This window comes from Gallus gallus, chromosome 2, assembly GCF_016699485.2.
Source record: "Gallus gallus isolate bGalGal1 chromosome 2, bGalGal1.mat.broiler.GRCg7b, whole genome shotgun sequence".
NCBI classification, from domain to species: domain Eukaryota; kingdom Metazoa; phylum Chordata; class Aves; order Galliformes; family Phasianidae; genus Gallus; species Gallus gallus.
Window position 1 is genome coordinate 145114725 of NC_052533.1, and position 24915 is coordinate 145139639.

Genomic DNA, 24915 nt, shown 5'->3' on the forward strand with positions numbered 1-24915 from the left:
TGTGGTTCTATGATTTTGTAAGTTGTCTATTCCAGCTGACCATTCTCCAGACTGGAGGCCACATACCCCAGAGAAAACTTGGCAGAACCCATTTTCACTGGCTTTTGAGCTGAGCTACAAGAGCTGAGTGGGAACAGAGGGCTGTGGCAAATGTCAGCCCTCTCTGAAATAGCTTCTGCTGTCTCTGGATGAGCAGTTCACCTGTGAAGGCGGTCCAGTTGTTTTCATCTGTGTTGGTTACAACTCTATAGTAATTGCATCCTCCCCTCTTGACCAGCTGCATATTTCTCCTGCCATGTTTACACTGCACAAAAACTGGAGTGGCTGCCTGGGAAATGACTCAAAGAAATGATTTGCAAGGGTCTTTGACAAATAGAACATATCTTAATCCCACGTTGGGATTTCACCCCAGTGAATGAAACAGAATTGGTCCTTGCTGCAATACGGGCTCACAGTGGCTGAAGATAACCACAGAACTGCACTCAGTTGTTGGTAAGGATGTGGTCCCTTGCTTTACTCTCCCTAGCTCAGAAAAATGTTTATTTTCTGGTGTGTACATGACCTCTAACATCCCCAGCTGCCCTGTTGTACTAGCTTATGATGGGGCTGTGTGGTGTAAACCTGGTTGGTGCCCTCTAAATAGGAAGTGCCTAGCCCCCTCCACCTACTTACATAGCTGGTGGTATTCATCAAGTCTACCTTCAGCCTCAGGCCCATAAAAAAGATGTATTAACACAGAAGGAAGCAGTAAAATGTTTAAGGAACTGCTGGTTTATTGATATATTTTACAGCATGTCAATCCACACTCTATAAAGCCTTTCTGTGTGTTTGAGCAATGAGGCCACCATCTTTCCTTCAAGAGTTTCCTATAAGTTGGCACACATTTCATTCCTGGAAGTGACTACAGGCTTGTTATTGATTTGTTATTATTGATGGCTTTTGGAGATTTTGGCAAATAACAAGTGAGTGTAAAAAGGAGGGAAATAAGTAGATCTCAGCAACACATTGCACCCAGGGGCTGTGAGGGTCACAGATTAATGAGAAAATTATGTTCTTAATTATCTTTGGCTGCCAGCACAGCTCTGAGGCAAAACCATATCAAGTACTGATGAACAAATGTGAGTTGTGTGTCTGCTCTGTGCTGCTCTCAGAACTGGCCTGTGGTTCTGGGGTCTTCCAAGGTTACTTGAGGCCACTTCGTGTGGGTCCTGATGACAAACTTGCCCTCTCATTTAGACTGTATTTGCCATGACCTGGGGTTTGTGTCTTCTCTCTTCTAATTAGGGTCCCTCTGACACCATGCTATTTGGAAAGAGCTTATTTGAAGAGGTGTTCAGCTCAGTTTTGTTCTTAGTTTCAGTTCATTACTCAGTCAGAAGAACTCCTAAATCTTCTTCCAAGATATCTGTGATCTTAAAAGTGCTATGACCACACCTATGATCCTTGTCTATGACGATTTAATAAGTACATCTGTCAGGTGAGCCAGAGAGTCCTTCCTTGGCAACTCCTGGAGGCATGACCATCTGAAGAGATGAATCTACTGCCCAAGAGGTGAGAATCTGTGGGGCATATGGATGGTAGAATCATAAGTAGGTAAAATCATATCAATTTGGGCTATGCCTAAATGCACCTTCCCTTCGGAAGGGCAGAGACCATAGGAAATTTCCTTTGTTATGAGTTTCTTTCGTGTTTCCAAAGAATCAGCTAGCTGACACTCAGCAGGTTACAGAACCAATGGAAATTATGAAGAATCTTCTGCTTGCCCTGGGCAGGAGGGTGTGGACATGGCAGTGCAAAGCTGGAGATTCTAAGAGGAAGGAAGATCCCTGGAAATATTCAACCTGAAACCAGGTGGGAAAAGACATGTGCTGGATGCACAGAATCTGTGCACAAGTGGGATTGTACCTCAAACAGGGGCAAAAGGTGGGAGGAACTGAGGTTCAGCCTTTCCTGACCATTTTTTATTGGCTGGGTTTTAAGCTGTGGCCAGTGCATTCACTGCAGCATACCAAGTGCCCGACTCACCGCTTGCTTTGCTTTCTATGGTGTCCTTGTGTTGTGGAGTTGGACTGCTTGGGAAGCCTGAAGGCATCTCCCAGAGTGGTCAGACACTGTAGAAAAGTGTGAAACCTTTGATATCACATGTAGAAAGTGGATTTCTGCAGAGGGCAAGTGACTATCCAGTCCTGAATCACACATCTCTTCTGCCTTATGATGATAAAGTCATCTTCTCTGAAGGAGGCCAAGTGCAGAGCATATTGTTTTCTTTCCCTATCCATCAGTTTGCTCTGGCCTGAAGCAAGAAGACTGATAACCTTTTCCAAAGTACTAAAGTGAACAATCAGAATCACTTGCGGATGAGTCAGGTCTGTAAGGCTTCCCAGCAGGCGGGCCTGGCTTCCTTCCTAGCACCCTTACAAGAGTAACCAGCTCTATCCATTCACCGCTAGTGGGGAAAGAACTCTTCTTATGGGGCCTCATGTTTCTGGACTGAAGCCAAATGTGTTTTGCACAGCTGGTGGTATTTGGGGGTTATACACCAAGTGCCAAAAGCAATGACCATGGCAGTTTCACTCATGGATGGAGGCCTATATGCTTGAGGAGGAGGCTGACGTGAAGGGAGTCATGGCTATGGCTCAGGGGAACTTTGGGTTAACTGTTTTTTTTTATTCCCCTCCTCATCACCTGATGGTGCCTTCTCCACCACCAAAGTCACTGACTTCTTGCCCTCTCCTTTGAGGTCAATGAAAATTTTGCTGTAGACTCCAAATCAAACGGAGTGGTTGCATTTGAGGACATGAGAAGCCAGTCAGAAACAGTTTGTCTGGTAAAGCACTCTCAGGACACTAAATATGCATATAGTAGTATTTGAGATGCCTTTAGGAATATTGCCTGGCTGACTGATTCTTAATGCCATAGATCTCCTGTAGCTTCTGATGGGGGATGTTAAATCTGCCATCCCCAGTTAGTTACCCTGGATTGAAATTGAATGGCATGAGACCTAGTGAGTAGTCAAATGGTTGGAGATAGTAGATGCTGTAGGACAGATGGCATTAGCACAGGTAGAGCAAAACAGTGGCTTTGACACTGAAATTAGATTTGGGTCCTATTTGTGAAGAATCTTCCTCTGAGAACTGATGTCCTGATGAGTCATTACATCCTTCCTGGTCACTCCCTGTAGCTCTGTCTAGTGCAGGATATTCTCATTTTCCCTGGGTAGGGGACCTATTTTCAACATGCCAGATATATCCTTTCAATATGCAATATCCTGCAGTTTAAAATCCCTCCTGTCTGAAAGACAAGTACTAGATGCCACATCATGGGGTCAATACTTGCTGATTGGACTACTCTTTTCTGGCTTAAGTTCTTTTACTTTTGAAGGGTCTGAAACTTTGGATTTAAAGATGACCTTTACAGGAGCTGTGTCAGCTAGGTTCCACAGCACACCTAAGCTACAAAACCTGCTAATCCTCACTCAGCTCTTACTGTGTAATACCCACCATCCCGATTCTCTTCAAAACCTTTATCTGTGTTGGTGGGAATTCATCTTACTGGTTCCAGGATGGTATTTGATGATGGATGGAAACCCATACATGTAGGAGTCTCCATATCCACGTCTCCTTGTGTACCAGGTGTCCGAGCTCCCCTTATAGCCTCTGGAGAGCAAGGCAGGAGACACAAGCAAGAAGGGTCTTAATTCAGTTGCTGATGATGTTTCTAGTTGTCCAGCATCTCAGCTGACCTCCATCTGCTCTGCAGGGCATGGGTTTTCTGAAGTCCTTTGTCCCCTTGTCCTAAATTTTCTGCCTCTCTAAAACATTCCCATCCCAAAGAAGCAGGAAAAAAAAACCCACAACACCCAGCCCTCTCCAACTGTCCTCCAGCTCTGAAAAGCAAAGGGACAGAACAGCCTGATCCACTTATCCCCAGTCATTCCCACCTTTTCCGAGGGAAAGTCATGGCTTGTCCTTCTGCGCTGCTTTGTGACACCAGTTTCTCCGAAGGCAGCACAACCACAGGGCAGAGGCGAGGCACATTCCTGGTAGGACCAAGATAGCTTTTTCCCATAGCTCCCAGGCAGTGGGAACAGGGCACTTTTTCAAAGGATTGCTATGCCTAAAGTTAAAATAACAGGAGGAGTGGAGTGGGAGGTGCAATTTGGATTATAGTACTCAGAGCTCTGTTCCTCCGAGAAAGAGAAAAGAGAAGACAACGGAAGGATGCACTTGGGGAATTTCCAAAAGACATCTGTGACCACTCTGATATCTCTTTGGGAATAAAGTTTGCCTGATTTCATTTGGTAAATACAGCCTATGATGCAGCTTTGTTTGTATTCACAGGGATTACCCAGGCCTGTGGTTCTGTTGTTTCTGAAATATTTCTCTTGCTGTTGAGTCCCTCTTCTTACACTCCCTGATGGAAGAACAATATTGATATAAAGTCCAAAGCATTTAAAATCACATGAGCTGAGTGTTGTTTTACAGCTCCGAAGCCCCAAGCTGTCTTTGTCCCTCTGATTTTTCCACAAGTTTACAGGCTATGGAAAATCTTGTCTGTTTTCAGCTTATAAATCTCCATTGACTACGGAAGTGTCTCTCATGAGAAAATAAATAGATGGGTGCTCCAGGGACAGTATGGTGTTGGAGGTGACAATCTTTGAAGCTTATACAACTGAGCCCATGCTCTCTGTAGGAGCAAGGAAGGGGACAAATTGCTCCTGAGTATTTTAAAGCCGTATCTTGAAAAACAGGAACTCGTGCCAGAACAGTTTATTTTGGTTAAAGCTGAGTCGTGCTGTAATTCCCCCGAGGCAAGACTGAACTTGGGAGACACATTCAAGGGAATGGAGCATTTAATTGATGTTGAGTGATTGTGAGGCTTGGGAGCATCAGCAGCTGGGTTAGATCAGTTGGAAAATGTTACTGTCTCCCTATATGTCCGGACAGCTACGGGCAATGAGGAAAAGTGGGGAGTTCCTTAAGTCAACAGTTAAACTCACCTTGCAGAGGACCCTGATGTCACCAATCTCTTGAGCCTGTTTTGGTCATTCTTTAAATTAAAGAGAGGGATCTCAGGGACATGAATGTGCCTTTGTAGCCCAGAAAACCAGCTGTATCCTGGGCTGCATCAAAAGAAGTGAAGCCAGCAGATCAAAGGAGGTGATCCTGCCCCTCTACTCTACGCTGATGAGATCTCAACTGGAGTATTGTGTCCAGATGTGGAGTCCTCAGTACAGGAGACATGTTAGAGCACATACAGAAGAGGGCCACAAAAATGACCCAAGAAATGGAACATCTCCCTTTCGAGGACAGGCTGAGAGATCTGAGGCTCTTCAGCCTGAAGAAGGAAGGCTCTTGGGAGACCTGAGAGCAGCCTTTCAGTATCTAAAGGGAGTCTATTAAAAGAAGGGGACAGACAGATTGCCCAGAGATATGGTAGATGCCCCATCCCTGAAGACATTCAAGGTCAGGCTGAATGGGACTCAGTGACCTAGATGTAGATGTCCCTATTCGTTACAGGGCAGTTGGACTAGGCAACCTTTAAGGGTCCCTTCCAATTCCAACAATTCTATAACTCTATGAATGTGATCCATACAATTAATGTAAGGACAGGAGTACAGATTGTGCTTGTAATTTGATCACACCAAAACACTCTGTTGCATTGTTATGTGTTTACTCTGTGGGGCTAGACCAATCCACAGCCAAGGAAGTGATGGAGGAATCCAACAATGGCTACAAATAAACACCAAGGATCACAGGGTGATTAGAGAATTCAGGTCAGAAGGGAACTTTGCAATATAGACCATTTGCCATGCTCAAGGCAACATTAAGGACAGCCAAAGATGCTGGGAGTCTGGTGGTGAAACACCAAAAAGATGTCTTATCGCATGTAGGATCTTCATCCACCAAGGGAAGTGGTGGAATCACTGTCCCTGGAAGATAGCCAACGATTCTATAATTCTGTAGATCACATATGACAAGAAATTAGGACTTGATCATTTCAGGGAAACAGTGGTGGTGGTGAATGGGGATTTTCCCTTCACTTACATCTGTATTACAAGATAAGGTCTGTCTGAACTGGGAATTGAGAAGGGAGTTAAAGCTTTATGATCTCTATGTCTACACACCATATACGCATGACGCTTTTTCTTCAAGTACTCTCCATGCCTCCAGTTCTTGTGCACTGAAGTTCTCTTGGATCTAAATGTGTTTCACATACTTAGTGAATCCCAGTAGATTTCTCTCCATGACCTACTGTCCTATTGGCTTCTGCAGCTTTTAGCACCCACAGAATCCTGTGGCAAGGAATTTTACAGTTTGACCACATATTACATGAGGAACAGTCTTGTGTTTGCTTTGCAGTTTCCTTGTGCTGGTTTGATTAAAGGCCTTGTTTTTGCATCAAATAGGCCATGAAAAGTCAGACTGTGCTTACCATGTCTGTGCTTTTCGTGGTTATATAAATCTCTGTCATCTCTCCTATTGCTCATCTTTCTTTCTTTTTTTTTTTTTTTTTTTTTTCCAGCTTGAAAAATCCTGGAAGGCAATTCAATTCAGCCTTTCAGCTTGTTGGAACCTGAGCTGATGTTTTCATGGTGGTTCCAAACTGAGATCTAGTTTCAGCCCATCCTTTTATTCTCAAGGGTCCCTGAATAAGCTCTCCCCTTTTCAGTCCTGCTGAAACATCTTCCTTTGACATGTAGGCTTCAAATATACTCTTCTTCTTCCCTCAAGCAGGCTTTTTGTGATTCTTTCTGTCACCTGATATTGGGACAGCAGCATAGGATCCTCCTCTGGGAGTTCCCAGTTGTCTAGGATTTATTCTGCTTTGGATTTATTCGGATGGTGTGCATCCGAGGGTTCTGAAGAAGCTGGCTGAGGTGGTTGCCGAGCCACTCTCCATCATATTTGAGAAGTCATGGCTGTCAGGCGAGGTCCCAGATGACTGGAGGAAGGGTTACGTCACTCCCATTTACACGAAAGGGAGCAAGGAGGACCCGGGGAACTACAGGCCGATGAGTCTCACCTCTGTGCCTGGGAAGATCATGGAACAGATCCTCCTGGATGACATGCTCGATCACACGAGGAATCACTCATTCCTCGTGTGATCTGAGACAGCCAGCACGGCTTCACCAGGGGAAGGTCATGCTTAACCAATCTTGTGGCCTTCTACGATGGAGTGACGGCATTGGTGGATGAGGGGAAGGCAACCGATGTCATTTACCTGGACTTGACCAAGGCCTTTGACATGGTCCCCCACCACATCCTTATCTCCAAATTGGAGGGATATGGATTTAATGGGTGGACCACTCGTTGGATAAGAAATTGGTTGAAAGGCCACAGACAGAGGGTGGTGATCAATGGTTCTATGTCCAGGTGGAGGCCGGTAACGAGCAGAGTCCCCAGGACTTTAACATCTTTATCAATGACATCGACAATGGAATCGAGTGTACCCTCAGCAAATTTGCTGACGACACCAAGCTGAGTGGTGCGGGTGACACGGAGGAAGGAAGGAATGCCATTCAGAGGGACCTTGACAGACTTGAAAGGTGGGCCTGGCTGAACCTAATGAGGTTCAACACGGCAAAGTGCAGGGTTTTGCACTTGGGCTGGAGGAACCCCAGGCATCTATACAGACTGGAAGGAGCAGTCCTTGAGAGCAGCTCTGCAGAGAAGGACCTGGGGGTCCTGATGGATGACAAACTTAACATGAGCCAGCAGTGTGCTCTTGCAGCTCAGAAAGCAAATGGTATCCTGGGCTCCATCATGAGAGGGGTGGCCAGCAGGGACAGGGAGGTGATTGTCCCTCTCTACTCTGCTCTTGTGAGGCCCCATCTGGAGTACTGTGTCCAGGTATGGAGCCCCCAGTACAAGAAAGACAGAGAGCTGTTGGAGAGGGTCCAGAGAAGGGCCACAAAGATGATCAGGGGACTGGAGCACCTCCCCTACGAGGACAGGCTGAGGGAGCTGGGCTTATTCAGCCTGGAGAAGAGAAGGCTGCGGGGTGACCTCTTTGCAGCCTTTCAGTACCTGAAGGGAGCCTATAAACAGGAAGGGAGTAAACTCTTTGAAAGGGTAGATAACAGCAGGACAAGGGGGAATGGTTTTAAGTTGAAAGAGGGAAGATTTAGGTTGGGTGTTAGGGGGAATTTCTTTACCAGGAGAGTGGTGAGGTGCTGGAACAGGCTGCCCAGAGAGGTTGTGGATGCCCCGTCCCTGGAGGTGTTCAAGGCCAAGTTGGATGAGGTCCTGGGCAACCTGGTCTAGTAAATGGGGAGGTTGGTGGCCCTGCCCAGCAGGGGGGTTGGAGATTCATGATCCTTGAGGTCCCTTCCAACCCAGGCTGTTCTGTGATTCTGTGATTCTGTGATTTTAATCTGCATTTTGAAACCCCCACTTAAGATGCTTCCGATCCTTCCCATATGGAAGAAGCAGCATAGCTTGTTACTTAGAGAAGCTGAACTTCCCATGCAGAGAGATGTGAAGGAACAGAAGTCATCTGAAATAAATGTCAATGGGAACATGTGGCTGTTAAATGTGAGCAGCAAAAGCAATAATCACCCAAGCCACTAGAGAGTATGTATTACCTTCTCTTTGTTTACCTGCCAGGGACATGGAAAAGGAGAAGCAATGCAGGGAGGCAGTGTGGAAATCACAGCCAGAATTTCACAGATAAATCTCCAAATCAGTCCAGTTAACCCCTGCCCCTTCCTTCCAGGAACTCAACTCTGCAACAAGGGCCATGGGGATTTCTGCAGCCTCTTTCTGCCCTTGGCAGTCCCCAGAGGTCTGGGCAAGCTGGCTTTGCACAGAGAGGGAGGAAGGCTCACCCAGGGGATTGTGGTTGGGATGAGAACAGCCCAAAGCTACACTGAGACAAAGCAGAGGAAGATGTTGGAGACAGTAAAACAGGGATGAAGAATAAATAATAACAAACAGCTTATTTTACCCTTTGGATCAGAAAGTTGCAGGATCCATTTTAACTTTGCTCAGTCTTTTCTTCCCTTTGCAATATTTACAATTCCTCCCTGACATTTTTTTGCCCACAAACCTCCTCCGTGGAGATCTTCAAGAGCTTCCTGGATGTGGTACTGAGCACCATGCTCTGCGTGTCCCTGCTTGAGCAGGGATTGGACCAGATGGACCCCTGCCAACCTCAGCCATTCTGTGATCCTGTGGTTCCAAGGGAAGGGAAGGGGGTGCTCAGCCTTGCACAGGGAACTAAAGGGCAACTGTTCAACTAACTATCATCCTGCTGGGCTTGTGTTCATGTTTGCTTGGATGCTCTTCTCATCTTTTATTTGTTTTCCTTTTTGCTCCTCCTGAATTTCTGTCCAGCTCTGTCCTACCCCACACTTGTTTATCACTTCGTGTTACTTTATTTAAGTCTTTATATTCAGGAGAATCAGTTGCCTGGGCAGAACTGGAGTGTCTGAAGTTCTGCATCATCTCTTTTCTTCCACAGGCTTTTCTATCCCAGGAGAATTTTACTCTCTGTGCTCTTTTCACCAGCCAGATGAATTTTTCTGGGAATTGCCTTACTAATAACACCATTCTCTCAGTTTCCCTGGCTGCAAAAAGACAGTTATTAAGCTGGAAGCTTCAGTCAGGACTGGAAATTGCTGGGTAGGAAAGGGCTACAGAGAAAGCAAGTTATTGTTACAGATAAAAATCTTCCCATCAAGAACACAAGCAGTGCAAAACATATAACCGAAGGGATGGCATTTTCAAGGAATTTGGCTCAGCCATGAGGATGTGAGTTGGAGAAGGTTGGAGAATCTCTCCTCAGTGGGTCATCAGGTTTGATTTGTCTGGCCTGGATATGGGAACATTTCACGTTTAGCAGAACAAGCAGGGGAAACCTGGATGTATCTGGTGCAGGGGATTGAGCAGATGGCTTTCACTGCAGGGAAGCACCTCCTCGGGAAGTCTAGGGAACTGTAGAAAACAGTCATGAAGTCAAGAGGGAGAAATTAAATGTAATGAAAGAGGTGGACTAAATACAAACTTAGGTCTACTATTTTTTAAAAACACTTAAGGAGGGATGTGCTGCTTCAGTGGCTGATGGACCAGGTACAAGAGCTTGCAGCCCTGAGTATTATCATAAAATTATAGAATCCTTTGAGTTGGAAGGGACCCTTAAAGGCCACCTAGTCCAACTTCCATGCAATGGACAGGGACATACATCTACAGCTAGACCAGGATTTGTGTTTCTGACATATTTTTGGAAACAAGAGCAGAAAGAGGAAGATGAGGCCATACAACCTCCATGAAATCTTGTGAGTGCAGGCAGCTACTGTGAAGGGATAGGGAAATGCCCTGCAGATTGGTGATGGCCCATCACACAAGGGAGCAAGGCAGTGGGGGCAAGTCCAGCATGCTTACTGTGGGAGGAACTGGAGTGGGCTTAAAATAGTTTGTGTCGCAATTGCTTTCGTAGAAGTGGTCCCACATCAGCACAAAAGGATGAACCGTGTGGCTTCCAAGGGCCAATCTCACCCTATTTTTAGCCTGGTTTCATAAGGAAACGGGCATCTGTCCATCTCTCCCCATGTTCCTCCCTGCTCTGACTTTACAGTCTCTCAGCCACCTGGAACTAAGCAAGAAAATAGGTTGGAGAAAGAGAAAATAAGCTGCCACATTTCTCAGTGCTCAATAGTGTTCCCTTCAATACTTGAAGGGAAAGTATAAATAAAATAGATCCAGACTACTGCCCAGAAAGGCTGTGGATTCTTCTTCTTGGAGATCTCCAAAAGCCACTTGGATGTGCTGCTGGGCACCCTGCTCTGGGGAGTTAGAGTTGAACCAGATGGACCTAGATGTCCATTCTAGCCTCAACCTTTCTGTAATCTGGAGATTCTGATTCTGTGAATGACGTTGTTGAGAGAGGCTCCTAACTACAGCCCCATGTCCATGTCTTAGGTAGCAGGGGTGCATTGTCTAGTGTGTGTGCCATTATGGGGGACATGGGAATGGTCATGATTCACTGCATGAGGAAGGGGCACTTGCTGGTGGATTTTGGCAGCATCCATGATAGCCCAGGTGGCAGGACATGGTGTGGGATGGGGGGACCTTAAAGAGCTATTCCTGCATGGGGGGTGTTGTGGGGCACAGTGGGATGTTAACCGTCTCTAGGCAAGGGGCTCACAGCGGAGAATATAAAAAGGCACTTTTCAGCCTTGGCTTTCCCAGTGCAGGAAATGTGAAGAAATGCAAAGTTCCCATATAAGGAAGAGCAAAAGAGGAGCCATGAATCATGGCAGGGCAGCAAGCTGGGGAATGACCACAGGGCACTCATGCAAGAGAGCTGGAGCAACATGAGGGTCTTCTGGGCTCCTGTGGCCTGGGGGAGTCTGCAAGGAGATGAGGAATGAGGATGAGGGAATAGCAAACTTCTTGCACCCCCTAGTTGGGATCTATGGCTCCTGAAATGAGCTGGAGGAAGGCCGGCAGGCTGTGTCTGGCTTCAGCAATCATAATCCTGGTCCTTCATTCATCCCATGCTTTGGACAGAGTGACTCTAACACTCCTGAAAAGGTGACTTGTCCACTCTCCATCCTGGGAGAGAAAACTGTGCTGATACCCATAGCTGAGCCTGCTTTGAGGTCCTTTCCAGCCAGAGTGATCCCATAATCCTATTATGATGCTCTGGAATGTGAGGCCTGATGCTCTGTGGTTGGGGCATCCTCAACTTTCTCCTGTGGGAAGCTGTCAGAGTCCTTCTGTCTAGCCTGGAGGAAACTTTTTGTCAGCACAGATGATATTTGTGGCTTAGGTTGTCCATGGTAATTGATGATACAGCACTTGAAGCTGAGGTTCTAGGGTTGCTTTAGCATACCTGTGCCCACTGTCCAAATGTGAAAAAGTGACACTTTTCTTTGGGAAGGCAGGGCTATGTGTTTAGACTGGAGAAGCTGGATAAAATGACTGGTTCATACCTTGAGGATGATTTCCCATGACATGTGGGGGTTACGGGCTAGGACCACCTCAAGCAACATGTTGTCAAAGGTCCATCACCATGCGCTAGACATGTCCCAGGTCACTGCTGGGCCAGGCACAAACTATCATGTGGAACAGCACTAGGAATGGATACTTTCTGTTTCCTTCCTGTCCTTTATACACACATCATCTTTGAGATCCCATTTCAGCCAGCCCTGACCTCATGGCCTCAAATCTTTCATTGGCCAACAACTACTGTGCGATCCCCACAAATATCACTATATCATATGACTGGTTTTCCCTCTGTGTTGACCAAATATTCTCCCTTTCCAAACCCTGTTTCCTGTTTGATCCTTCTCATTCATCAAGGCTAAAACCAGACTGTAAACCTTCAAAGTCACTGGCAGGCTTTCTGACTTCAGCAGCCTCAAGGTTTTACATCATTGCTCACTAAATTGCCCAAAACAATTTTGGGAGGAACTATTTGATTTGAAGGCATCACGAAGTACTGAATCCACCCCTTCCCGTACTGGCTTGTTTCAGTGGTTTATCATCCACATTGCTGAAACACGCACTTAATTTTTCTTTTGAATTTGTTTGGTTTCCTAAACACGTAATGCTGAGTTGCGCTATGCTGACACACATTAAATCTCTGTAGGTCTGTACTGACCTTATCTTGCTTTTCCTTCGCTGGTACACAGACAACCACTGGGGCAGAGCAGTTGATTTATCCTGATGTAAATCAAAGCACAAGCATCTCCTGGCCCTATTTTAATTTGTCCAAGGGAGATTACTGAGCACAACTGCAATTACGTGAAAGCAGTGTGACCCTTGTGAAATTTGGGCTGCTAAGAGGCACAGATAATCCCGAGCGATACTGTTATGACTACCACGATGACAGCATGACCTGCGTGGTGGACACAAAGCCTGTGCAGGCACCAGAGAGTCGTAGATGTGCAAATACAGTTACGCATAGAGAACTCTGATGTTCTCTGATAGCTTTCTCTGTTGAATCCACAAAGGGTCTGGGTGTGGAAATGCAGATTTGGGGTAGCCAAGTCTTGCCCTCCAGCAGCATTTCTCAACCTCACCTTTAGCTGGAGCAGATCCTGGCTAAAAGCTAAGAGTATGGCATGGCTCCAGACAACTGCCATTTCTGCTTCAAATAAAGGAACACATATTTACCCACGTTAAACCCTGAAGTTTTACCATACAATCAGTATCCTCTGTGAAGTCTCATATTTTCATTCCCTTTTCCTTTTCCTTTTTTTTCTTTTTCTTTTTTTTCTTTTTCTTTGTTTTTTCTTTCTTTATCCTTTTTTCCTTTTTTCTTTCTCTTTTTCCTTTTCTTTTTTCCCTTTTTCTTTTTTTCTTTTTTCTTTTTTTTCTTCTTTTTCTTCTCCTTTTTCTTTCCCCTTTTCTTCTCTTTTCCCATTCCCCTTCCTCTTCCTTTTTCTCTTCCTCTTCCTCTTTCTCTTCCTTTTCTTTCCCTTTCCTTCTCCCTTTCCCTTTCTTTTTTTTTCCTTTTTCCTTTTCTTTTTCCTTTTCTTTTTTCTTTTTTCTTTTCCTTTTCCTTTTCTTATTTATTGCTGTTTCAAAAACCTGAAGAAAATACCAATATATTGTTTTCTTCAATGGCACCTGTCACAGAGCAGGAGCATGCTGCCAAGAAAAACAAAATCACAAATCTCCAAAGCCTCCAAGTTGTGCTGGCTTTCAAACCCTGCCCTGCTGCAGTAAGCACCTACTCTATTGCAGTGCAGGAGATGTATCTAATAGGCAGAAGTCCCTGGTTCTTGGCTTGTGAATAGTTTGCATGGAGCACTCTGACAGCTTACACTGCACCCACTCTTATCTAAACATGCCTAAGCCCCAGCATGCTGCTTCAGCTGTGCTGGCTTTACACTTCAGGCTGTTTTGAAAGTGAATTTGTAAAGCCATTAACATTATTTAAACAGTTTAGCCACAGAATTACCCAGTGGTGGAATCCAGCTGCCAGAAACAAGAAGCGAGGCTCCTCAGTGCTGTGGATTAAATAAAACCCAGCCAAAGCACGTGCGTCGTGGGGAACGCCAGAACCAGAGGTGATGCGGGAGTGAGAGTTTGCTGGAATAGAAAGCAGGCTTTCCGGTTAGCAGGAAATGTCATCAAGGACTTTTTATTTCTATTTTTTTTTAATTATTATTATTTCTTCTTTTTCTTTATGAGCTGGGTTTGGCTCTAAAGCAGACCCAAAGCAGACTTTTTTTTTCATTTCCCTGAAGTTTCCGGAGGACTGGAAGCTGTCAGGCCCTGGGTCTCCTCCTGCATTCTGCTTCCCGCAGAGCCCAGGGCTCAGCCTAGGGACACGGGGGGAGCTCAGGACTTGCAGTCACTGCTTTCTGTGCTCTGAATCTAATGGTAGAGCCTACAAAAATCTCATCTCATGGGGCAATCTCCACCAGATGCCAGGTTGTACAATCACATAATCATATAATTGTTTGAGTTGGAAGGGTCCCTTAAAGACCAAGTAGTCCAACTCCCCTGCAATGAACAGAAACAGCTACAGTTAGATCAGGTTGCTGAGAGCCTGGTGCAGACTGACTCTGAATGTCTCCACCACCTCTCTAGATAACCTATTCCACTACCTCACTGTCTTTTCCCTTATATCCAATCTAAATTTGCCCTCTTTTAGTTTGAAATGATTTGCCCTTGTTCTATCAAAACAGCTCCTGCTAAAGAGTCTCTCCCCTTCTTTATTACAGCCCCCCTTTAGATACTGAAAGACCACTCTCCGGTCTCCCTGGAGCCTTCCCTCTCTGGGATAAACAGCCCCAGCTCTCTCAGCCTGTCCTCGGAGGGGAGGTGCTTCATTTCTTGGATCATTTTTGTGGCCCTCTTCCAGATGTGCTCCAACAGGTCCATGTCTCTCCTGTACTGAGGGGCCCACATGTGGACACAGTACTCCAGATGATGTCCACCCTAAGACAAAGTTTGCTCACAGTGAAGAAAAACTGTAGGGAAAACATGCCCTAGAATCTGGGGAATACATGGGAAACTGAGGTAATTTTAGATTAATCTTTTCCTCTTAGCTGAATATGTGGCAAGGATAAAATGTTGTAAAGTCTAGGTCACATCAGCTGGAGTTTTCTCTAACCACCAATGAAAGGAATACTCCCAGCTCAGATGACCTCTCCAAGACTTAAAAGCAGTTTCAGTCAAAAGACAAGCTGTCTTCTTGTGGGTCCTCACAATCTAATATTCAAGGCAAGACATTCCATCCTTGTTCTCAACCTCATTGCATCCCACCCCCAATCCCATAGCATCCTTGTGTCTAACCCCGTGGCATCCCCATCTCCAATGCCATGGCATCCCCTTCCTCAACCCCACGGCATCCTTGTTCCCAACCCCATTACATCCCCATGTTCAACTCCACTGCATTCCTATCTGCAGTTTCATTCTTTGATTTTTCAGGTTAATCCAAACTTCCCCAAAACATGCAGTGATCAAAGCATCATTCTGAACCAGGATTTTTGGTCTTGCCTATCTCATTCTCTTGTTCTTATGACAAGCCCTGAAATTTGCCTTTGTTCAAAATAAAGCATTCTCCTAAGTACTGTTATTCTTCCTTTTGAGTGCATTGCCTTAATTGGATATTTGATTGTATTCTCTTGAAACTTGCAGACACGCAGCTGGGAGAAACAATGGACATTGTTTTATATTTAGACTATTAGGAGCTGAAACACACAGAGACACAAGCTGCTCGAAGGGCTTGGACCATCAGCTCCCTCTACTGACCTTCTCTGGAAAGAATCATAGAATCACAGAATGGCTTGTGTTGGAAGGGACCTTAAAGATCATCTAGTTCTAACTTCCCTGCCATGAGCAGGGTTGCCACGCACTAGATCAGGTTGCCTGGGGACCCCATCCAACCTGGCCTTGAACACCTCCAGGGCTGGAGCAAGAAGTGCCAGTGCAGCCCAATTTTAGGACTTCTTAGGCTGGCAAAGCAAAGAATGAGGGAGAATACAACAATATTACTCCCAAGTAGCAAAGAGAAGGAGTATGGGGATGAAACTTCACAAACTCTGCCAAGTAAGAACTGGAGGACATCAGAAGAAGACACCAAAAGACAAGAGGAAAACAAGCAAAAAGAGGTGGTTGTTCACATACCACCCTAAAACTGTGGAGATCCTGGCTGCAGGATGTTCTAAACCTGAAGGCTCATAAATGAATTGTAAAAAGCTGGAAGAAAATTTCACATGCAGAAATCCCTCTTCTTACCTGGGAAATTCCCAGCCCACAGGCTGTTGAATGCTGAGAAGTGTTTTAAGGAAATATTGTTATGTATTTTTCCTAAGCCTACGTTGTTACTTGGGCGTCCACTTGTGGAGGCAGGATGCTGACTCACCCAGCTTGTTCTCCTGCTTGTCCCATGGGATGTTTGATGTGTCCACACACACTGGTGTACACATAGCTTGGGGAACAAAAGCATTTTGGATGGAGTCAAGGAAAGCGTTATTTGAGCGGAGAAAAAGGATGTGATTATCTTTTGTTTTCATCTTATCCTCCATGTTGAAGGAACTGACACTGTAGAGACATCTACATCAAATGCAGGTACAATAGCACTGAGGATATGCTGACCGTGGGCTCAGATGTAGCTAGACAGCCTGGCCACTCACTCTTCTTTTGATATCATTCTTTTTGAGCATTGATGTGGGGCTAACACTCAAATGTAGCCTTCTAGGACCAAGAAACCTGTAACAAACGTGATGATCAGGGCATGAATGGGGGTTCCACCACTGCAAGTACGGCCATTGCAGGAATTAGTTAAAAAATGGCTCTTAAATGCCAAGAAGACATATATAGAAAGAGCATGTCTAAACGCTTATTGGTGAAGGGGATGTGTTAATATCAAATTAATTCACTGAGATGTTAATACACTGAGATGTTAAACTTACATGGGAGCAGCTAACTTTGTATGTTTTAATCTAGAAATCTCAGTCTGTACTACATCTTAATCCGTTCAATTAGGAGGATAGTGATGGAATACAAACTATTTAATCCCTTTTTATTCCTCTCAGAAAAATTCATAAGAAAACACAACATTCGTTCATTATTCAGTATAATGTTACTATCCTCAGCCTCCACTTCTGGCCCCACAGCCACACCATATAGATTTATTTTGTCACTCTGCATGGTGAGGGATGATGAGAGCTGGCCTAAAGTACAATTGTCTTGAGAGTTTTCTGCCCTACTGAGAACAACGGAGTGGGAGTCTTGTGACAGTGCTGGTGATGAGGTAGGTCTCTGTGGTCTTTTTAGGGTCTTTTCCACTTTCCAAAGAGACCACTGGTAAGCTGGACAGGAGTTGGGAAGGAGACCTCAGAGCAGATGAGTGAGTGGTGCAACTACTCAAAGAAGAATTTGCCCTTTTTTCACTATTGGCTCCAGAATTACTTTGTTTATCCACAGTCACGTCAACCAGAAGGATAGTGTAAAGCAAATTTTCCAGCTCTGGAGCTGCATTCCTTCCCTGTGAAGAGCGCTCTAAAGAAATGCAAAGTTCCCTAGGACACAAAGCCTTTGCTTGATGGTTCAGACTTCTTTTTTTTATACAAGAGCTGGAGAGGAATGCCAGAGAATTCAATACCCTACTACTTCTCCTGACAGCTACAGCTCAGTAAAACAAGAGCTCATGTTGCACCTGTCTTGCTCTTTCCCCTGAAAGGCTGTCAAGACGCCAGGGGAAAATAAGGAAAAAAGATTCATACGTCACCAAGAACACCGTTATATCTCTAAGTCTATTGGAGACTATTTTGTGCTATTTTTTTTCTGTATGATTTCCAGGTTTGCAACTACACAGGATGGGAAACCATTTCAGTGCCACCATGCTAAAAACATACTTAGCTGAGGAGCAAGGCAAATGAAGAATAATTATCGTTATGTGTTAGCTGAGATTTACAGACCACACCCTCCCATACAGTGGAGTACCATGTGGTGCTAACCAGCCAGCAGGCCAAGCTGGACTGATAAACTCCTGCCAAAGTAGAGCCAGTGCTTGTCTGCTTGGTTCTTGCCACATTTCTCTGCTGATTAATTTGAAGGCTGCTGAGCAGACCAGGATTTTTGTGGAATCATAGAATCATTAAGGTTGGAAAAGGCCTTTAAGATAATCTAGTTCAATTGTTGATCCATCCCCACCATGCCCACTAAACCATGTCTCCCAGTGCCATATCTACTCCTTTCTTGAACACCTACAGGGATGGTGAGTCCACTGCATTACCACTCTTTCTGAAAAGAAATCTTTCCTAATATCCCTTGGTACAACTTGAGGCCATTACCTCTTGTCCTGTCACTGTTACCTGGGAGAAGAGGCCAACCCCTACCTCTACTGATAAGGTCTCCCCTGAGCCTTCTCTTCTCCAGACTAACCAATCCCAGTTCCCTCAGCTGCTCCTCGTAAGATTTGTGCCCCAGACCTTTCATAGCTTCACTGCCCTTCCTTGGATGCACTCCAGGGTTTCATTGTCTTTCTTGTAGTGAGTGGCCCAAAACTGAGAAGAGTACTCAAGATGCAGCCTCACCAGTGATGAGTACAATTCAGGATGTTTCATCAAGTGAACTGTCCAGAGCTGGAGACTCCAGCATCCTTTCCTGGAAGGCTACCTTGGAGCCTGGGCTCTATTCCCTCACCTAGGTAACTGGGAGTCAGAGCAAAGTTGTGTGTTGAACTAATATCCAAATCCCACACCTCCAGCACTGTCACTTTTCTCTGTGTGGTGTCAGCAGCATGTTGTAATGCTGTCTTACAAGGGAACAGCATGCACAAGCTCTGAAATCAATAGAGAATGAGCAAACCTTGAAAGATGATGCTGAGCAGCAATGCTGGGAAGCTCCCGGCCCCATGCCTGAATTCCCTCATCTGTCTCCTGGTTCTGGCATTGGGTTGGCACAGTCTGTGCGCACCTCCCAAGCACTACCTAACATGGGAGATGTCAGAACAGGGGACCTCCCCTGTGAGCACAGCAGAGCTCTGATGCTCAGAGGCTTATTGATATACATTCAGCATGCACCGAACGCTGCCCTGACCACCCACATGCTGACTGACGGCTTGTGGTGATAGGGATGAGGTGAGCTCATGCAAAGCCTCTGCAGATAGAAAGCCAGCACGCAAGCACATTTATGGCAACAGTGAATTTGCTACCCTTCTTCTTTGCCCTTTTCTCACAAGGCTTTGTTCTGCTGTCATTGAAAGTGCTGGGCATTTTGCCACTGGCAGAGGTAGCAGCATGGTTTTCCTTTGAAGAGGCATAGTCTCCATTCATGACAAGATAAATGGGTGCAGAAGAATGAATCCAGAAAGCACAAGTAGCCCTAATTCCTTCTTCTCTTGCTGCCTATTCATCTGCTTTTCTCAAGGCTTAGTTAAGTAGATATTAGTTTCTACCTCTTGGAATTGGTACCTTTGGGAAGGACAGGACATTGCATGGAATGGACTGAAGACACGACTTGTGTCATTGCCACTGTGGTCATCAGGTCCACCACATCTTAGCTAGGGGATGCTTGGTAGTACTGTAGTTTCCCTGTGATAGCCTGCTTAGATGTCTGTGTTGGAGGGATCTTTCTGCAGCCTGCTCCAATCATCCCTGAGCTCAATGACCAGTGACCTGTTGCTGTGCCTGCTTGCCAGGTCACTAGGAGAACATGCTGTTTTCATTCCCCAGTGTGGTCTCAGCTTTTCCACAAATGCATTTCTCAATATTGCTGATTATTTATCTCTGTTTTTTTGTTTTTTTTTCTTTTCCACAGATGATCTCTGTAATGAATTGCCAACTCTCAGAACTGATTCAGGCTGTTTGGAAGCCCAGGGCATAGTCCAGTCATAAAGTACTGAGTGAGTTGACTGTGGACCTGGTAATATTTTCCATCAAGAACAACTCAGCCTTCTAGATATAGTTCTTGAGTGGAGGATGCTGTACACAGGCACACCAGGACATGGAGGACATCTTTGTTGTCTTTTCTTTGTTTGTATAATGTGGGCTGTTCAAGATGGACACCAATCAATCCATGCTGAGAAGGTTACAGAGAACCAGAAATGTCTCCAGATCTTTTTAATCTGCCAGGACATCAGGTCTGCCTTCTCTTCATTCAATTTGGACATCTTGTGATCCGCACATCGTTCAACTGCCCCTTCTATGCAGATGTTTGCTGCGTCCATCTGTCACCTCCTCTACAGACAGTGGCTGTGTGGAAAGTTGACAGAACTTGGCAAATGGAAAACTAGTGGATGGACCAGAAGGAGAAAATCACCTATACTTACACCTCTATATCTTGTGCTGGGGTAACAAGGAACTGGTCTGAATTTCTGGACTGTTTGGGCTGGATCAGGGCCTTCCTTACTGACTCATGGGGCAGTGGATGACTACAAAAGGTGTAATTCCTACATCAAACAGTTTGTATGGAAGAGATGAAGGGAGTCCTGGTTAGGGTTCAAACCTATGCATAGTCAGGAAAAAAAACATGTCCACAATTTTTTTTTTCCCTGGAGAAATTATAATATCCATGTGTGTGTACAAACTATGATACATTTGGAAGTTCTGCTCTTTCTCAGATGCTGTCTGTTTTGTTCAGCGGGATTTTTTCATGGTTGACACCTCGATGACATCCAAACTGGTGGAGCGAGAAGGAATCCATGGCACTGAGGTATAACCCTGGGAATGGCAGATTCTTGTAGCTGCAGGTTGGCATTGACACTACTGCTGATCTTGTCAGAAGTGCTAGCACACAGGGCACACCTGCCCCCACATGTGCATGTGGAAAAAGACCATTTTCTGTAAAAATCATAAAATTCGTACCATATTTCAAGTTCCAGTTTTGTCCGTGTTTGAAATCTCAATGCAAATAATTTCCAAGTTATCCGCAGCTCTCTTTAGACTTAATTACTAACTTCCATTAGATTGACTGAAGCGTCTGTTCTAGGGCATTTTTCTGGCTAAAAATCATTATGTGAAAAATTGGAAGTTCTTGTGTAAACTCCAAGTTTGATGGAAAATGGCTGATTCCATTCGAGTGAATAGTTGCCCACACACAATTGCTGCTAGCTCTAAAATATTGCCAAAAACACTTTCCCCAGGCTGGAAGGCAGTTATGAAAAAAACTGAAAGGAAGACTGAGAACGTAATTCAGTTACACAACACATTTCAGGATTCTAGTCTCCTCTTCTGTTTTCAGTTTCTCCCTTATGGCGTGAAGGTTTTTTTGATTGTAGGAATTATTGGATATTATTTTTCATCTGGTTGTAGTAAATATTTCTGTTAGCGACAGTTTCATGTCTGGTTAACTTTTTGTAGGATACACAGATTACCCAGCAATGTCTTTGATCTTTGATGAGATTAATGACGCTTAGAAGATGAGTTATGCAATTAAAATTAACCCTCCTGAAATGTTTTTAAGAATTCACTTAATGTGTCCACTTTACCCCACGTTTCTTGCCAGAAACTTCATCTGTTGGCATCCTTACTATAAACCCAGCAGGAGGGTAGGCATGGCAGAGGCAGATTCATTTTTTCCTTTGCACAAATATTTGCATCATTAGAAGTGGGATTTATTTATTTATTTTTAATCTTTGCCCATCTTTTTTGGTGTTGGCACCTCAGATTTAACCAAGTCAGCGCACATTTTGGAGTCAGACAGCTGGGAAAAACGTGGAAGTGAAAGCAATCCATATTTCACTGGAAAAATCACATTGTTAAATGCCAAGAGGGGCTGACTGAAAGGACTGAGAAAGAGGCAAATGCCAGGAACTGGGCTTGACACAAGCTTATTTATAGTAAGTCTAAGTAGGGTGAAGTCTAGTCCTCTGGGTTCACCTCTCAGGATCAGGCCCTGGGTCTCCTGGGATTCGATTTCTCAGAGAACCATAGGGGTGGCAGATGGGAAAGGCTCATTAGGTCATCCTGTCCACATGCCCCAGCAGGAGCAGAATGGGACTGTCTCTGCTTCATTCTCAAGTGCCTTGTCTACATTTAAACAACTCCGGCCATAAGACTGTTATTGCAAGAAAATTCCACTGCCTCCATATACATTTGCAAAGGCAGTTTTTAAAAAGCTCTTGACATTTGTTTGTTAATTCTGTCCGAAAAACAACACGAAGGAGAAAAGCAAAAAGAACTGATGCGGCCTTGGGTAGCTCCATCTAATTGATGGCTGAAAAATGCAGAACAGAACTAGAGCGCATCTCATAATGAAATAGGTTTTGTGTGGGCTTCCTATAGAGCAGAGTAAATATTTTTGATTATCCCACCTTCACATTTCTTTACATCAACATGGCTGGATTTGTTTATACTTAAACCTAAAGTTAATTCCCAATGCCAGTAATGCTTTGTTTTGTTTACCTGAGAACTGCTGATGTGCTTTGAACCTTGAAGGTGAAAGATGAAGCTGAACCAACTGGGTTGAAGATATTTTAAATCTGTGTTTTTATCTCCTGTTTCCAGGCTATCTCTGACATGAAATACTTTTATGAGATATGAGGATATATAATGTGCACTTGACCTTTGCTTGGGTAGGAAGGTTGCACAGTTGCCCATGTAAAATCAAGGATAAGCATATGAAAGACCAACTGTTGCAATTGGAATTATTCAGATTATTGTCCTTCTTTTTCAAAAGTATAAGGGCCATGGGAAAGTACCATTTCAGCAAACATGACATTCTTTGAAATAAACGTGGGCTTAAAGTGGTTTAACTGAGTACAAGTTAAACTTCAGTGAAACCTGGCCAGGATTATGGGCCAGGAACTCTTGAACCTACCATTTTTCAAGCCCTGGGTGAGTTCACACAGTGATTAACCCCATGAGCAATGAAACTTAGGTGCTGCCTGTGGCAATGCACTGCAGGTGATATCAATGTCTGTTGTGCTGCTGCTGGCTGTGGAGCTGATAAAATGCCAGTTCCATTGGCTGTGCACCATGTTTGGAAATATTCCACTTTTCAGAAAACTAAAAGATACGCATATACTGATTTGAATCCAATTTGGACAGGAAATTTTTTTCCTGTCAACTTGGAAGCCATGCTTTCCTGCCAATTAGAATCACACTTGTGTCATTCTGCCTGTGATGCTCTCAGTGTAATTCACGTGAAAGAAGAAAAATATGCAACTTTACTCTCTTCGATTAGTGTGAAATACAAATGAAAGTCTTATACACAGAGCTGAACTGCTGCATCATCTGCATCATTCATGTGTTCACGAACTGCTACAGAACCTTCCTTTCCATGCCTGTAACGAATGCTGAACAATTAATTTCTAAGAATTGTTTTCAAGAAAAAAATTGTAGTATCTGAATCAAGTCTTTCCTTCTCTGGAAGGAAGTGAATTCTATGCAATAAATAAATAAATAAATAAATAAATGCCTTCACTTACTATAGCCCACGTTATCCGGCCAATATTCACAGGTTTAAAAGAGAATCTTCTGTACTCACAGGATTTTTTTTTTTTCAATATCAGCTACGATATGCATGAGATGATCTGTTTAGATACGACCAAGAGAAGGAGCTTAAATGATGGGCCCAGATTTAATGTCTAACCGTTGGGTGCCTGCACCGAAACGAAATGGATTTTTCTCATGGTGTTACTGAAGCAGTGATACCTCAGTCATTTTATACAGAGTTCTCTTCTTTTTTTACCAGAAAATGGCAATCTACTGAAAGAGAAACCAGGAGAGCAGCTTTGAGCAAGGAGGACAAGCAGGCAGATGGGGCTTTCCTGGAGAGACACCAGCAGAGAGCAGATCTGCAGGTGGGAACTGCTGTGAAGGATAAGTTATGGTTGCTTTTTTGTAAGTAAACAAGAACATTAGCAAGGTTCTTGGCTGTAAAGCTGACTTCTCGTCCCATAAGGAACAGTCCTACAAGGCCGTACAGTGTGAGTAATGTTCAGTCCAGAAGGGGACCAGCTGCAATAACAGCTCATTGACATTGGCCACCTATAACAGTAAATTCACCAGTGACAATGGATTTCTTACTACCTTCATCTTAACAGTAACGATCTAAGTGCATCAGTATTAATAAACTCTCCTTACATCCAAAATGAAGTGTCTGCATGCAAGTTGCCTGGTGGGAAAAGCATGGTAATAAGTCCTGATTTTTATGCTGGGGTGTCATTTAGGAGGGTTTTAGCTGTCCCTGACCAAAGCCATGTCAAGAGCTGTGCCAACAGTTTATCTGTATGAGAGATGACGTTCCAGTGTGATTCCAGAAGTAGTGATCTGCACAGCCAAGAGTGCTGGCATAGAGGCAATGACTGATGGGCTCAGGATAAGAGCAGGATCATAGAATCATCTACCTGTTTCTTGAAAATCTCCGGAAACAGTGACTCCATCACTGCCCTGGGCATCCTCACCACTCTTTCTGAGAAGAAATATTTCCTAATATCCAACCAGAACCTACCCTGACACAACTTGAGGCCATGACCTTGATTATCTTGATCCATTACCTTGATTATCTCAATCAGATCTTGATTTATCTCCTGTGGGTTTCATGAACATCTGTAAACAAGAGTTCCTTTCTAGATATTCAGTGATGGATGAAAACCATCATTATTTGCTTTGAGTGTGATATTAGGGATGATTTGGATGGGGAATTAAAACAGCATCTACTTGCTCCCATTTTAGGTTGGGATGGGCTTTGTGATGAACACCTAGTTGCTCTCTGCCTATGAGAGGACCTTAGAGAAGAGTGGAGCAGCATTTCAATTAAATAGTAAGTTACAACACACCAGTCTCTTCACCCAGTGTATTATTATTATCAGCCACTCCTCCTGACAGATAACCTGGTTATTTAATATCATTTTCCCCTTGTTCTCTGTAGGTTCTCATAAGCATGGAGACCATTTCACAAAACCTAGCCCTTCTTGTTATTTTTATCCAGGAGCAGCTAATGGTAAAAGTGACAACAGAATGGATGGGGAATTGGGCTAGAGCGTGAAAAATCTGGTCGT

General features: G+C 44.4%; 1 long non-coding RNA gene across 2 annotated transcripts in view; it reads right to left on the bottom strand.

Moving 5' to 3' along the window:
• Positions 1–8364: 8364 nt before the first annotated feature.
• LOC121110143 overlaps positions 8365–24915 on the bottom strand; it is a 34856-nt gene continuing 18305 nt past the window's right edge. The window contains exons 2-4 of one of the 2 annotated variants that reach the window (XR_005856062.2): positions 13915–14045; positions 10500–10596; positions 8365–9571 (exon numbers count right to left, since the gene is read on the bottom strand). This is a non-coding gene — a long non-coding RNA (uncharacterized LOC121110143). Of the gene's footprint in view, positions 9939–10499; positions 10597–13914; positions 14046–24915 lie in introns of both variants that reach the window. The other variant, XR_005856061.2, reaches the window with a different exon arrangement.